Raw genomic sequence first — 12,998 nt, 5'->3', positions numbered from 1 at the left:
TCCCAAATTTTGTCTTGTCACATACAGGCTTGGCCTCCAGAGATATGTCACTTCCGCCGTGACATCCTTCTGGGCTGCTTTTCCTATTCCTGTTCCTTCTTGCCCGACCACTTCAGGCCTGATGCATGTGCTGTCTCTAATGAATCCAGCTTATTTGCTCATATGGTAATTGTTGTTTTTAAAACACAGAGCATCTCCTCAGCATGAATGCGTCAGGGCATCACTACGCCTCAGCCCCTGGAGATGCTGAAGCTGTCTTTGCATTTAGCTGTCCAGCTGGCAGGAGATGATAGCATCATGGGGCAGGAGAGCAGTGCTCAGGGATGTAAGCATCTGAAAGGATGAGGTAGTGCTGATTAACTCAGATTAAGGGTCACAATAGCCAGCTGGGAACTGGTGGGCAGAGATAATAGCAGTTTCAGTGGCTGCCTCTCCAGCTTTAAATATTCCTGTAAGAAGGAAGGGGAGGTGGGAACTGTGTCAGATTTATTGCAAGGTTGATGTGACCAGATTTATTTCCTATTAAATACAAATAACGGTACGACCAGCAGCATCATTCAGACCCAGTACTTGGCTTCAAATTCCCACTTCACGTGGAATAAGATGTTTACCAGTTTTCAGTGATAAGGATTGAATCCTGCTTTTAAGACAGGATTCACTGCAGCTCTTCGTGGATGCAAGAGCTAGGTTGTGTGTATAGCCACAACAGGGGTTGTCCAGCTGTTGGGCTTCATGTGTTGGTTCTCAACTACTTCATCTCACATATGGTGCAGTGGCACCTGGGAGAGCTTGTGCCTGAATGCAAGGAGAGGATTCCCAAGTCCTGAGACTCAGTACCAAGCAGCAGCTGATATTTTATGGCCTATATACTGCTTTTCACCCTGTGGCCATACAATATCCCAGGGTAGACTGAGAACTATTGCAAAGTAGAGAAAAAAAGTATTCCTAGGCATGCGAACAGAAAACAAAACTGGGTGACCTAAAAATCCTAAACATTTAAAGTTGAACTAAATACTTAGTTACTTGAAAGGCAGAGAGTTATGCTGAGAGCCTAGATCCTCTGGAAGCTTTGATGGTCTCTAGGTATTCCCTTCACTGATTTACATGTGTCTTGGATTAACAAGAATGAAAAATGCTGGTTTAACAATCTCAGCCATCTAGGAAGTGATCAAAATCTTAAAATTATACCTGAAGAATGAAACAAAAGAGAGGGCAGCTTCCTCTGCAGGGAAGGTGAGGGACTTGGTGCTTTGTTACAGAGCAATCTGTTGACGCACAAAGCACAAGTTGGGGCATAGATGATAGAAGATGGTATGAAGGAGACACCTTGCTCAAGCAGACACTGGGCTTGGAGCAAGCATTGCCCCACCACACCTTTGCTGAGATATCAAGATACAAAGTACATAAAATTAATTTTGCATTAGCCAGTCATGAAGGCACCAGACTGAGACACCTATATTCACCCAGCCCCAGAGAATGGGAAATTTTCACCTGAGCAACCTTGGTGTGAGCAGCTTAGCCCCAAACACTGCTAGCCGCAGAAGGGGTGGGTGGAGTTGGGGTTCATGGAATCATCGAATGGTTTGGGTTGGAAGGGACCTCAAAGCCAATCTAGTGCCACCCCCCTGCCATGGGCAGGGACACCCTCCACTAGCCCAGCTTGCCCAAAGCCCCATCCAACCCGGCCTTCAACACTGCCAGGGAGCCAGGGGCAGCCACAGCTTCTCGGGGCACCCTGTGCCAGGGCCTCAGCACCCTCACAGGGAAGGATTTCTGCCTCCCATCTCATCTCCATCTCCCCTCCTGCAGCTTTAGGCCATTCCCCTTGGCCTGTCACTCCCTGCCCTTGTCACCAGCGCCTCTCCAGCTTTCCTGGAGCCCCTGCAGGGACTGGAGGGGGCTCTAAGGTCTCCCCGCAGCCTTCTCTTCTCCAGCCTGAACCAGCCCAACTCTCTCAGCCTGTCTCCAGAGCAGAGGTGCTCCAGCCCTCCCATCATCTCCATGGCCTCCTCTGGACTCGCTCCAACAGCTCCATGTCCTTCTTGTCCTGGGGACCCCAGAGCTGGATGCAGTACTGCAGGTGGTGGTCTCACTTGGCCTTGTCCCCAAGGACCACGTTGCACACGTAGGCAGGAGTTACCACACGTAACATCTCTGAGGAAGGTACTTCTGGTTTCACAGAGCCAGCCAAGTGTACCCCACCGCTCTGCATGGGAAGGGTGGCTGGGCCCCCATCCAGCCTGGGCTTGGCAAAACGCTGGTCATTGACAGTCTGTGCGGGGTCTCCCTTTTCGGTTCCCATTAATCTCTGCAGAAAGGGGATTCAGAGACATGCCTGGGCTGTGGCCAGCAGCCTTTGTGCTCACAGCTTTGGTGACAGAGCCCATTTTCAATGAACCGCCGAGACTCCCAAAGGAGACTGAAAGCCTCTGTGTGCAACAAGTCTCACCGGCAGCAGCAAACGGGCTGTTCTGCATGGAGGAGCCGCAGCCGCTCGAGGAAGCTATTCTACCCACGTAAGCTGTTTGGGCTGCTCTGTCCTCTGTGCGGGGCAGAGATGCTCAAAGGAGCAGCAAGAGCTGGATGCAAAGGCTGAAGAGGAGGGGAAAAATCCAGGATGCAGAGCAAAACAGAGGTGATTTTTTTCTATAACAAAGTACAATAAAGCTATGTAAGAGCCAAACTGTGGTTGCTTCAGTAATTAAGTAGGTCTGCCCTAGCTCACCACATGTGGCTCTCACTGGTGAAATATGCTTTGCTCTTTTTAATACTCTGGTGAGGTGGGGAAATACCCCCGTCAGAGGGGGCATTGGAAGTGCAAGAGTTATACAAAAACTCAGCTCTGCAAACCTGTTGGGTGCCCTGAAGTATTTATCCAACCTAAGGAACAGACAAAGACCACAGTGACTTTTCCAAGGACTCAGGTAAGAAGCAGAGATGGGGGCTGGGGACAAGCGTGTCCTCACCTCACTTAAACCACTTTATAGAAGTACTAGTGTTAAATACCTGTGGTCAATAGGATCATCTTCTGGTGGCATTTTCTCTCTTGACTGAATATAAAAGGAGTGAATATCAGGCTTATCGTTTAGATTCATCAGTTGACTACCTAAAGCTGGAGGACAGTTGCTGGAGCCTGGTCGCAGGCTGTATAACTACATAACTACCTCTAGTCTTGAACTTCGGGGCAATGTTTTAAAGTCCCTTCTGATGCACCTTTAGCCATCTCTGAAGTTGCATTGCTTGAATCTCTCTTGTCTAACCTCTTCTTGGTATCTTATTTATCCATTAAAAGTGTACATTTAGCATGAAGCATAGTCAAAAGCAACAGCAAAAATTATGTTTTCCCTTTGCCCTTATCCTTAATGACACATATATTTTAACAATTAGTTCTCAAATCTCTGCACTGTTTTTAAAACGTCATAGTTATGTTTGTCCCCCTCACAGCTGAACTCGAAATAGGTGGCTTATGGCCATTTTGCTTTGGAAATAATAAGGTATATATTTTGATGTACCTTGGCTCTTTCTCATTCCAACCCACAGCTCAACACCTCAATAGCATGTGGTACAAAACCTGCTCCTGCATTGACCCAGCCAGCCACACGAAAGAAATGAAAATTGGGTAGCCAATTTGAGCATCTGAAGAGCCCTAGGATGTTGAAAAAAAAAAAAAAAAAGCTTTAGAAAAAATGAAACAGCTGGTTTTTTTGTTCACACCATGCAGCTCATCTTTTCCTCCTTGCTTTGAGGAAGCCTGGAAACGTCCCACTGAGATGGGCCTCATCCTCTTGGAATAAAAATACTACCTTGGTCATGCTTGAGCCACTCCCTACAGATGCATGAGCTCTTAGCAGCCTTAGAAGGATATTGCATGTATCACACACCTTCAGCTCCACTTTAATTAAAGAGAGAGATAGATACTGACTCATTTTACTCCGTATCTGTCTTCTTTCTGGAGAGCAGAGCAACTCTGCATGAAGCCTCTAGGTTGACCCAGTATTTGTCTTTGCCAGCTCTTCCCTGTCTGACCCCAATCAAGTCATTTAACCTACCAAATATCTGTGTTCCCTCATCCGCGAGTCCAACAGAGCGTCTTGCTCTGCTCTACACCACCAGTTCCTGAAAAAAACCCCCTGCAGCTGGATCAAACTGAATTCTTCACTGTGCTATGAGAAATCTGAGGAAGCACAGCACAACAGTTTTCATTTTGGTAATAGGTGGGTGAAGTGCAAAAAAAGTAAAATAAGACTTTAAATGAAAGAATCATCCCTCTGGTGTCTACAAAAATTCTTTGAGTATTTCAGTGAACAAATACTTGCCCTCTATTTTCATTGCTTTATCTAAATTATACATATTTAAAATAAATAGCTATGTAACAAATGTATGACAGAACTAAGTTGACCTTTTAAACTGCGATGCTCAGTAGGATTAGCCAAATGGGACTACAGCAAATCTAATTTGGCAAATGGCCATTACCTTTTCCAGGTAAGATATTGAGATAGGAGCTCCACAGCCATGTAGATATCATGTTCACTGAGTACGAGCAGGAAAATGTCAGCAGTGAAATAATCCTTGACAAGATGGTGCACAACACACAAGTGCAACACAAGCTATGAAGGGGGATAAAATCTTCTTGAGGTCCTTGAGCTAATGCAGTTTTCTTATCACAGCTGGCCCTAAGGAGCTTTTCATCATCTTGACCCTGCTTCCATCCTACTGCAATGAGCCCATGGGGAGCCAGCACTCATGGTCACGTCTCTGGAGAGCTGCTTGCTTCTCTGCTGTTCTCAGCTCCCCTTTCAGCTGTATTGTATTGTTCCTCTGACTCTTGCATATCTGAGCAAGCTCTCTCAGTGCCTCCTGTAACTGGGAGGACCGTTGCTTTTCTTTCTCATATTGCTGCTGGACACCTTCCAATTTGTCCTCGAGGCACTGAACGTATTTGTAGTGGGTTGACCCTGGCTGAGGGCCAGGTGCCCACCAGAGCCGCTCTATCACTGCCCTCTTTCATTAGACAGGGGAGAAAAGGTATAACTAAAAAAAACTTATGGGTCGAGATAAGGACAGGGAGAGATCATTCTCTAATTATCATCACGAGCAAAACAGACCGAACTTAGAGAGGGAATTCATCTTATTTATTACTAAGCAAAACAGAGTAGAGGAATGAGAAATAAAACCAAATCTTAAAACACCTCCCCCCACCCCTCCCATCTTCCCGGGCTCAACTTCACTCCCGGCTTCAACCTCCGCCCCCCCCCCCACAGCGGCACAGGGGGACGGGGAGTGGGGGTTACGGTCAGTTCATCACACGGTGTTTCTGCCGCTTCTTCCTCCTCAGGGGGAGGACTCCTCTCATCGTTCCCCCGCTCCAGCGTGGGGTCCCTCTCACGGGAGACAGTCCTTCACGGCCTTCTCCAACGTGAGTCTCCTCCACGGGGTGCAGACCTTCAGGAGCAAACTGCTCCAGCGTGGGTCCCCCACGGGGTCACAAGTCCTGCCAGCAAACCTGCTCTGGCGTGGGCTCCTCTCTCCACGGATCCACAGGTCCTGCCAGGAGCTTGCTCCAGCGCGGGCTTCCCACGGGGTCACAGCCTCCTTCAGGTGCCTCCACCTGCTCCGGCGTGGGGTCCTCCACGGGCTGCAGGTGGAATCTCTACACCCCCTCATCCTACCTCCATGGGCTGCAGGGGGACAGCCTGCTTCACCATGGTCTTCACCACGGGCTGCAGGGGAATCTTGCTCCGGCACCTGGAGCACCTCCTGCCCCTCCTTCTGCACTGACCTTGGTGTCTGCAGAGTTTCTCACATCTTCTCACTCCTCTCTCTGGCTGCAAAAGCGCTCTCTAACTGTTTTTCTCTTTCTTAAATATGTTATCACAGAGGTGCTGATTGGCTTGGCCTTGGCCAGCGGCGGGTCCATCCTGGAGCCGGCTGGCATTGGCTCTGTCAGACACAGTGGAAGCTTCTAGCAGCTTCTCACAGAAGCCACCCCTGTAGTCCCCCCGCTACCAAAACCTGGCCATGCAAAACCAACACATTCCACCCCTCGCCTCTGTGAATCACATATTTAAGAATTATCATTAAAATATACATTCAACACAAAACTTCACAAACACTAATCGCATCAACAAAGAAAAAGAAAAAAGAATTCCCCACACATATACTTCTTCTTCGGCAGCACATATACTAAAATTGGAACGATACAGAGAAGATTAGCATGGCCCCTGCGCAAGGATGACACGCAAATTCGTGAAGCGTTCCATATTTATTTTAGGTTGTATTGGGTCGGGCTGAGATGGAGTTAATTCTCCCCACAGCAGCCCTCATGGTGCTGTGCTGTGTATTGGTAGCTAGCAAACTGTTGATAACACACTAGTGTTTTGGCTACTACTGAGCAATGCCAGCACACATCAAGGCTGTCTTTCCAACATTTCTTTTTCCCCAGCAGCAGGCTGGGGGTGGGCAAGATCTTGGGAGGGGATACAGCTAGGACAGCTGACCCAAACTGACCAAAGGGATATTCCATACCATATGACGTCATGCTCAGCAGTAAGAAACTGAGAATAGGGGGAGGAACAGGGCGGGGGCATTCGTTGGTTTTTTTTTACAATGTTTGTCTTCTGGAGTAAGGGGCATGCATACTGAAGCCCTACTTCCCAGGAAGTGGCTGGACATCGCCTGCTGATGGGAAGTAGAGAATAATCTTTGCTTTTTGCTTTGCTTCCGCGCACGGCTTTTTGCTTTAACTACATTAAACTGCCTTTATCTCGACCCACGAGTTTGGGGTTGTTTTTCTCCATCTTCCTTTCTCCCCTCCTTGCCTTGCTGAGGAGGTGAGTGATAGAGCGGCTCTGGTGGGCACCTGGCCCCCAGCCAGGGTCAACCCATCACAATATTTTTTGATTTTTTGAGCTTCACTTCTATTTTTTATCATGTCTGTTACAGTTTGATAGTCTTGACATGCAGCCAGCTGGTCAGCCATACCACTGATTTGCAAGATGAGTTGTTTATTGGCACTTTTCAGTGTTTTGTTTTTGTATTCTAGTAGTCGGAGCCTCTCTTCCCTTTGTTGCACCGTGTCTTTGATGTTCTTTCTTTCCTTCTGCAACTCTTCCACCAATATCTTGTCATGGCCCATCTTGGCTTGCAAGCCATGGTTCAGAATTTGCACGTCTTTGAGTTTTTCTTTCAGCTCATAGTTTCTTGTGCTGAGGTTGGCAACCAAATCTCTGAGGTCCCATATTTGATTTCACAATGTTTCATTGAAATATGTCAGATCCTGAGATGACATTTGCTGGGATGTCCGTGCTAGTGATGAAGGAAAGGCATGGGGTCTGGAGACGTGAAGCTTTGGAAAACTGTAGAGGAAGAGGAGGTGGGGTGGGGGAAAAGTAAAATTTTGATCACTTTGATTATTCCAAATCTGATGTTTAGTGTTACTGCATTTGACCACCTATCCTGCTCCTAGTGACCATTTCTCTTTATCAGCCAGACCATTTTTAGTACATCAGTGGATTAAAGCTGCTATGAAAATTGGAGGAGGTACACTTTGGGCCCACCCCTTTGGTCCTGGAAGAGCAGAAATCTGCAATACATGCTCTGGGTATACTATAAAGTGTGTGGCTTGAGTCCAAAAAAACCAGGCTGCAATCATCTTCAGATCTTCTTAAAAAACATCAACCTATAGAAATTTGTCCCAGTAAGTCCATATCTTCCCTAGACTATTACATCTCTTTCCTTTTAGGAAGAACATGATTAAGACCCTTTTAACTAAGAAGCTTGGATTGAACCAAGAAGCTGTTAAAAAAACATAAAAATAAGCACAACAAATCTTATTTTCTTAGCAGCAAGAGTTTTTTCCCCCTTCACTCCAAGCAGTGCACTCCCAGAGCCCCTGTCTGAAGAAGAAATTACAAATAATAGAGGAGATTTATGCTTTTGGGAGACACCATGCTCTTTCCTTTTTTTTCCCCTCTAATTAAGGCATTCCAGGAGTTATTACAGGAGGTGTTACCGATGGTATCAAAGCTCTCCATAGTGACAAACTCACCCCCCCTCAATTTCTTTCCTCTTAAAGCCTGATGGAGAATATAGGGGAGTTAATAAAAAGCCCTTTACTGACTAAGCAGCCTCAGGGCCAAGCCCTCTTTTAACCCCTGATGCGAAAGGCATGCACAAGCTGTCATCAAAAAACCTGCGTCTATGCCTGCAGAATGGCTCTGAATCAACTTTCATTTTCATAATGACAGGAGAAAAAAAAAAAAGTGTCTTTATGCAGACGAACCTTAGATGAATAGATGAATCTTTAGGTCATGCAAACGTAGAGGATGGGGACAGTATGGTGAGCCCTTGGGGTGGCTTTCATCCCTCTGCACCAGGCCTATTAATCATTTAACATGCTAAAATAAGCACCTCATGGATAACACCTTTAACTTCTCGATGCCCCTTTTTTACAGGAGTTTGCTCAGCTTCCATGCAACGAGAGCAGTAAGATACCTCCGAAGTAGGAAATACTTGTCTCCCGCTGAACCTGATGGGATGTGGGTGCCCAGTGCCCCAAGGGGCTGTTGCTCAGGGTTGCCCAGCAAGTCAGTGGCAGAACATGGATTTCAATGTACATCTCCCATAGTCTGTGCCAGGGCTTTTGCTGTCTCAATTCTTTCAGCTCTTGTAGTCTGCTACTTGCATGCAAACACGAGCTTGCCTGGTTACAATCCCTCGCATTGTCTGCAATGCCTTGGCCAAAGAGAATTGAAGCACGCTTTGCATGACTCCAATGCAAAACCACAGGCTGGCTGTGGGAGCTGAGAAAGACACCACTAGACAAGCAAAGACGTTTTAGCCTTATGAAGAGAAATACGACAGATGCCAGAAGTGGTTTAAAGACAGTAAGTAAGGAATATGTGGTCGTTCTGATAATGACTAGAGGTCATTTAATTAAATTACCAGATAGGAAGCTAAAAGCATGTTGAAGTAGGTATTTCCCTTCATGTCATTAACCTGTAAAGTCATTGCCACAAGACATTGTGTCAAAAATTTACATGGGCTTAGGAAAGCAAATGGACGAAGTTTGTGAAAGAAAAATCCTATAGGGTGCATTAAAGATACCATTTCTAGCTTGAGAAAATCATGAGCTATGAACTGCTGGGGGAATATATAGTGAAAGCTCTGGTGAGACCCCCCTGCAGTGCTGCGTCCAGCTCGGGGGTCCCCAGCACAAGAAGGACATGGAGCTGTTGGAGCGAGTCCAGAGGAGGCCACGGAGATGATGGGAGGGCTGGAGCACCTCTGCTCTGGAGACAGGCTGAGAGAGTTGGGCTGGTTCAGCCTGGAGAAGAGAAGGCTGCGGGGAGACCTTAGAGCCCCTTCCAGTCCCTGCAGGGGCTCCAGGAAAGCTGGAGAGGGGCTGGTGCCAAGGGCAGGGAGTGACAGGCCAAGGGGAATGGCCTGAAGCTGCAGGAGGGGAGATGGAGATGAGATGGGAGGCAGAAATCCTTCCCTGTGAGGGTGCTGAGGCCCTGGCACAGGTTGCCCCGAGAAGCTGTGGCTGCCCCTGGCTCCCTGGCAGTGTTGAAGGCCAGGTTGGATGGGGCTTTGGGCAACCTGGGCTGGTGGAGGGTGTCCCTGCCCATGGAAGAACTAGATGATCCCCAAACCATTCTGTGTTTCTGTATCTACTTCCACCTTCTATTGGTCTTGAAATACTGGATTAGAAAGATGTTCAACCTGAGCCCAAATAGCTGTTCCTGGGGTCTAACATGCTGAGTTTACCAAAAGCCCATGTAATTCCTGCTCCAAACTGGAAGACCCAAGAGCAGGCTCTGTTTCAGCCCCTGTAAGCTGCTGAATAGCACCAGCCTTCACACTACATGCAATATAAATTACAGCAACGTCTTGTTTGGCTACACTGAATTTGCCTCTGAGAGATGATTTAGTCTTAAACAGCTTTTCTGCCAGAGATGGAGGGATACAGGGGCTACAAAGAGATATAAGCCAGCCGTCTCCACTGTCTCCCTCAAAAAGATTAAGTGAGGGGAGTGATCCTGATTATGGACCTTTTATTTGAAGGCAGGGGAAACAACACAGATTTATTCAGGACAGGGGAATACTGAGCAGCTGATCACATGCTAAATATTTATGTCCAGCTGGGGGATTCCTCAGAATGATATTTTTCCACCCATCTGTAACGAAGCCGGCAGCAGACGCTCTCCAGAGCTCATTAATGTAGTGGTAACTATGTCTATAAATCCAGACGTCGGGACTTGCCTGGGCAGAGGACAGGGCTGGATTTGCTTTGGCTGCAGATGAGATTTTTGACAGCAGGTCAGAAGCTTTTCCAGCTCTGAACCGGTGACACTTTGTCCCTTGCTTGCCGACTGTGTTTCCCTGGCTGGTGACAATTTGCTTTCTAACCAGGGTCGAGAGAGGAGAGCTGCTGGCTTTGATGCAAAGTCAATTCCTCAAACAGCAGACAAGACAGATGATAAAGGCTCAGCGCACTCTTTCTCTCTTTCCCTGTCCCCCTTCCCCCTCCAATACCAGTTGGTGATGTAATATTTCTGTTTCTACTAGGAATGTCCCCTCTGCCAACCTGGGGTGGTGGTGACCTCCTAGAGATATGTTAATGGTGTGTTGGTCAACATCCAGCCACCCTTCTCTGACACTGATGGAAATGCGATCAGCACACATAGAATAATATGAAACACCTTTCTACAAGGTTTTCTTACAATCTCACTCTTTTTCTGGTTGCTGGGAAGTTTTGACCTCAGCCTACCCCCACCAGGTGGGGGACAATCGGTATGGCTTATTTTTGGTTTAGATGTTGGCACATGGATTTGCTTAAACTCATATAATCAGTTGTAATAATAGCATAGCACCTTAGGAGCTGGTCTGTCCAGGGATGACCAGCTCTTTCAAGAAGCCTCAGACCATCTGCTGAGACACCAGCAGAGGCCAGGGGATGCTTTTTTCTCAGAGGAGGTGGATGTGGAAGAAAATCGGTGGAAGGTGTTGCCTAGAGAGGTTGTGCAAGCTCCATCCTTGAAAGTTTTCAAGCCACACCTGGATAAAACCCTGATCCCAAACCCCAGAGCTGACCCTGCTGTGAGCAGGAGGTTGCACTAGAGACCTCCTGAGGTCCCTTCCAGCCTGCGTTGACTGTGACCCTATGGGACATCCATTCTAATTTGTCAGGAGAGGCTGGTAAACAATGGGAGAGAGCATCTCTCCTGCCCCAGCTGGGGTAGATCTCCCAGCAGAGACCATCCATCCACTGGGGACCAAGGGGTGACCTGCAGGCTTAACCTGGGGCTGAAATGCCCCCCAATACATATGAATCCCCATGCTGCAATTCTCATTTTCCAGCCTTTGTTCTAGTCTTATTAGTCACACTGGCTCAACACGTTCCACACCAATGCAGATGCATTTTTTTTCTCCTTTGAAAGGGCTTTCTTCTATAAAAGGTTTAATCCTCCCCATCCTCCATGCTTGGGATCCATCCCATATCTACCCCTATAATTGCATAGATATTAGAGAGAAATGTTGCTTCCATGAAGGCCAGCGGGGTCAAAATGGAAATGCAGGAATCGCAGCATGAAATTTATTTGTCCTCCAGCTGATACACATGGAAAATGTCAGAATAGGTGATTGATGGGCTGAGCATTGCTCAGACATGCACAGTCAGAGGCGACGGCCAACCCAGCCAGGGGACAATTCTTCATGTGCAGACCAGTCCCCAAGCCCACTGCTAAATAAATGCATATGCAAGTAAACAAGATTATTTCCTATGCGTGCAGATGAAAAGGAATAAGAAATATTTACTCCCTCCACTGTCAGTCTTTAACCAATTTATTCCAGGAAAAATGGAGTGAGTGAGGAAAACGAAGTGAGTAATAAGACGGGAATGGAGCTACCCTGCTGGGAATTCATCTGAGCAGATGGATCTCCCACTGTATAAATATTTGATCATGTTTCTGATCAAAGGCACGTAAAATAATTCAGTAACCTGTGTTGAAGCAAGAAAAGAGAAAAGCCTTTCTTTTAATATAAATCTTGCCCCTCTCAAGCCTGCACCCCTTAAAGAACAGCAATTAAGGGAGGGAAAAAACTGAATTATAACATAGAAGGGTTTAAGGAAGAGCAAAAAAGTGCCATGAAATTGCAATTTTTTTGTGGGTCACCTGGGGGGCAGGGGTGGTTTATTTGCCCAGGTGCATCCGTTCATACCCAGCCTGACCTGACATCAGGGCTGGGCGTTAGCTCGGTTTCAGCCTCTGCTGTGCAAACATGTTTATGTGGTTGGCCACTGACTTCATCTTGTGACTGACCTGACCTTGCCCTCTTCTCCTCCCATAAGGAAAAAAATCCTTACTGTGCACAAATCATCCTGGGAGAAACCCTGGAAGTCTGCGCATCCACCCATCAGAGAACACTGATTTTTTTTTTTTTTTTTCCCCCCCTCCTCTCTCTAAGCAATTATTATCAGTCGGATAAGTCAGGTAATGAGCTTGCCATCTGATGGATTCTCAGTACATTATTTCACAGTACACTTAGGAATAAATGGAGGGTGTATGTGTGCATGCATGTAAATATGTGTAGATTTTGCTGTTGCTTGATATTTTGAACCTACGTTTTTATTGGACAAACCAATTAAAAGACCTTAAAAAGTGTAAACTCTCCATGAAAGAGTGTTTAGTTCTTCTGGCAGATGGAAATATTTTGCTGTATTGTTCATTTAATCATAATAATAATAATAGTAATAATAATTCAATCGGAAGGTTAAAATTCTAAAAACACTCCTTCCATCTACAATAGCCGAATGTGATATTCTAATTTCATTGAAAGATTTACTTTCCTGTCTCATCTCTTCTATCCTCCTCTCCAACAAAGCTTCAACATGAAGAAAATGTCTATAGGGGTATAATTCCCTCAGTGTTTTTTTTTTTTTCCCAAACAGCTGCTATAAATATGTGTGAAGGCCAACCCAGGGGTTTGGTTTGCTT

General features: G+C 46.6%; 1 non-coding gene across 1 annotated transcript; it reads left to right on the top strand.

The window, feature by feature from the left end:
* Positions 1–6,161: 6,161 nt before the first annotated feature.
* LOC142600202 (U6 spliceosomal RNA) lies at positions 6,162–6,266 on the top strand. Its single transcript, XR_012833642.1, has one exon. It is a non-coding gene; the product is annotated as a U6 spliceosomal RNA (small nuclear RNA).
* Positions 6,267–12,998: the final 6,732 nt, after the last annotated feature.

Source organism: Balearica regulorum, chromosome 1 (assembly GCF_011004875.1).
Source record: "Balearica regulorum gibbericeps isolate bBalReg1 chromosome 1, bBalReg1.pri, whole genome shotgun sequence".
NCBI classification, from domain to species: Eukaryota; Metazoa; Chordata; class Aves; order Gruiformes; family Gruidae; genus Balearica; species Balearica regulorum.
The sequence above is the reverse complement of the archived record's forward strand: the minus strand, read 5'-3'. Positions and strand labels throughout refer to the sequence as shown.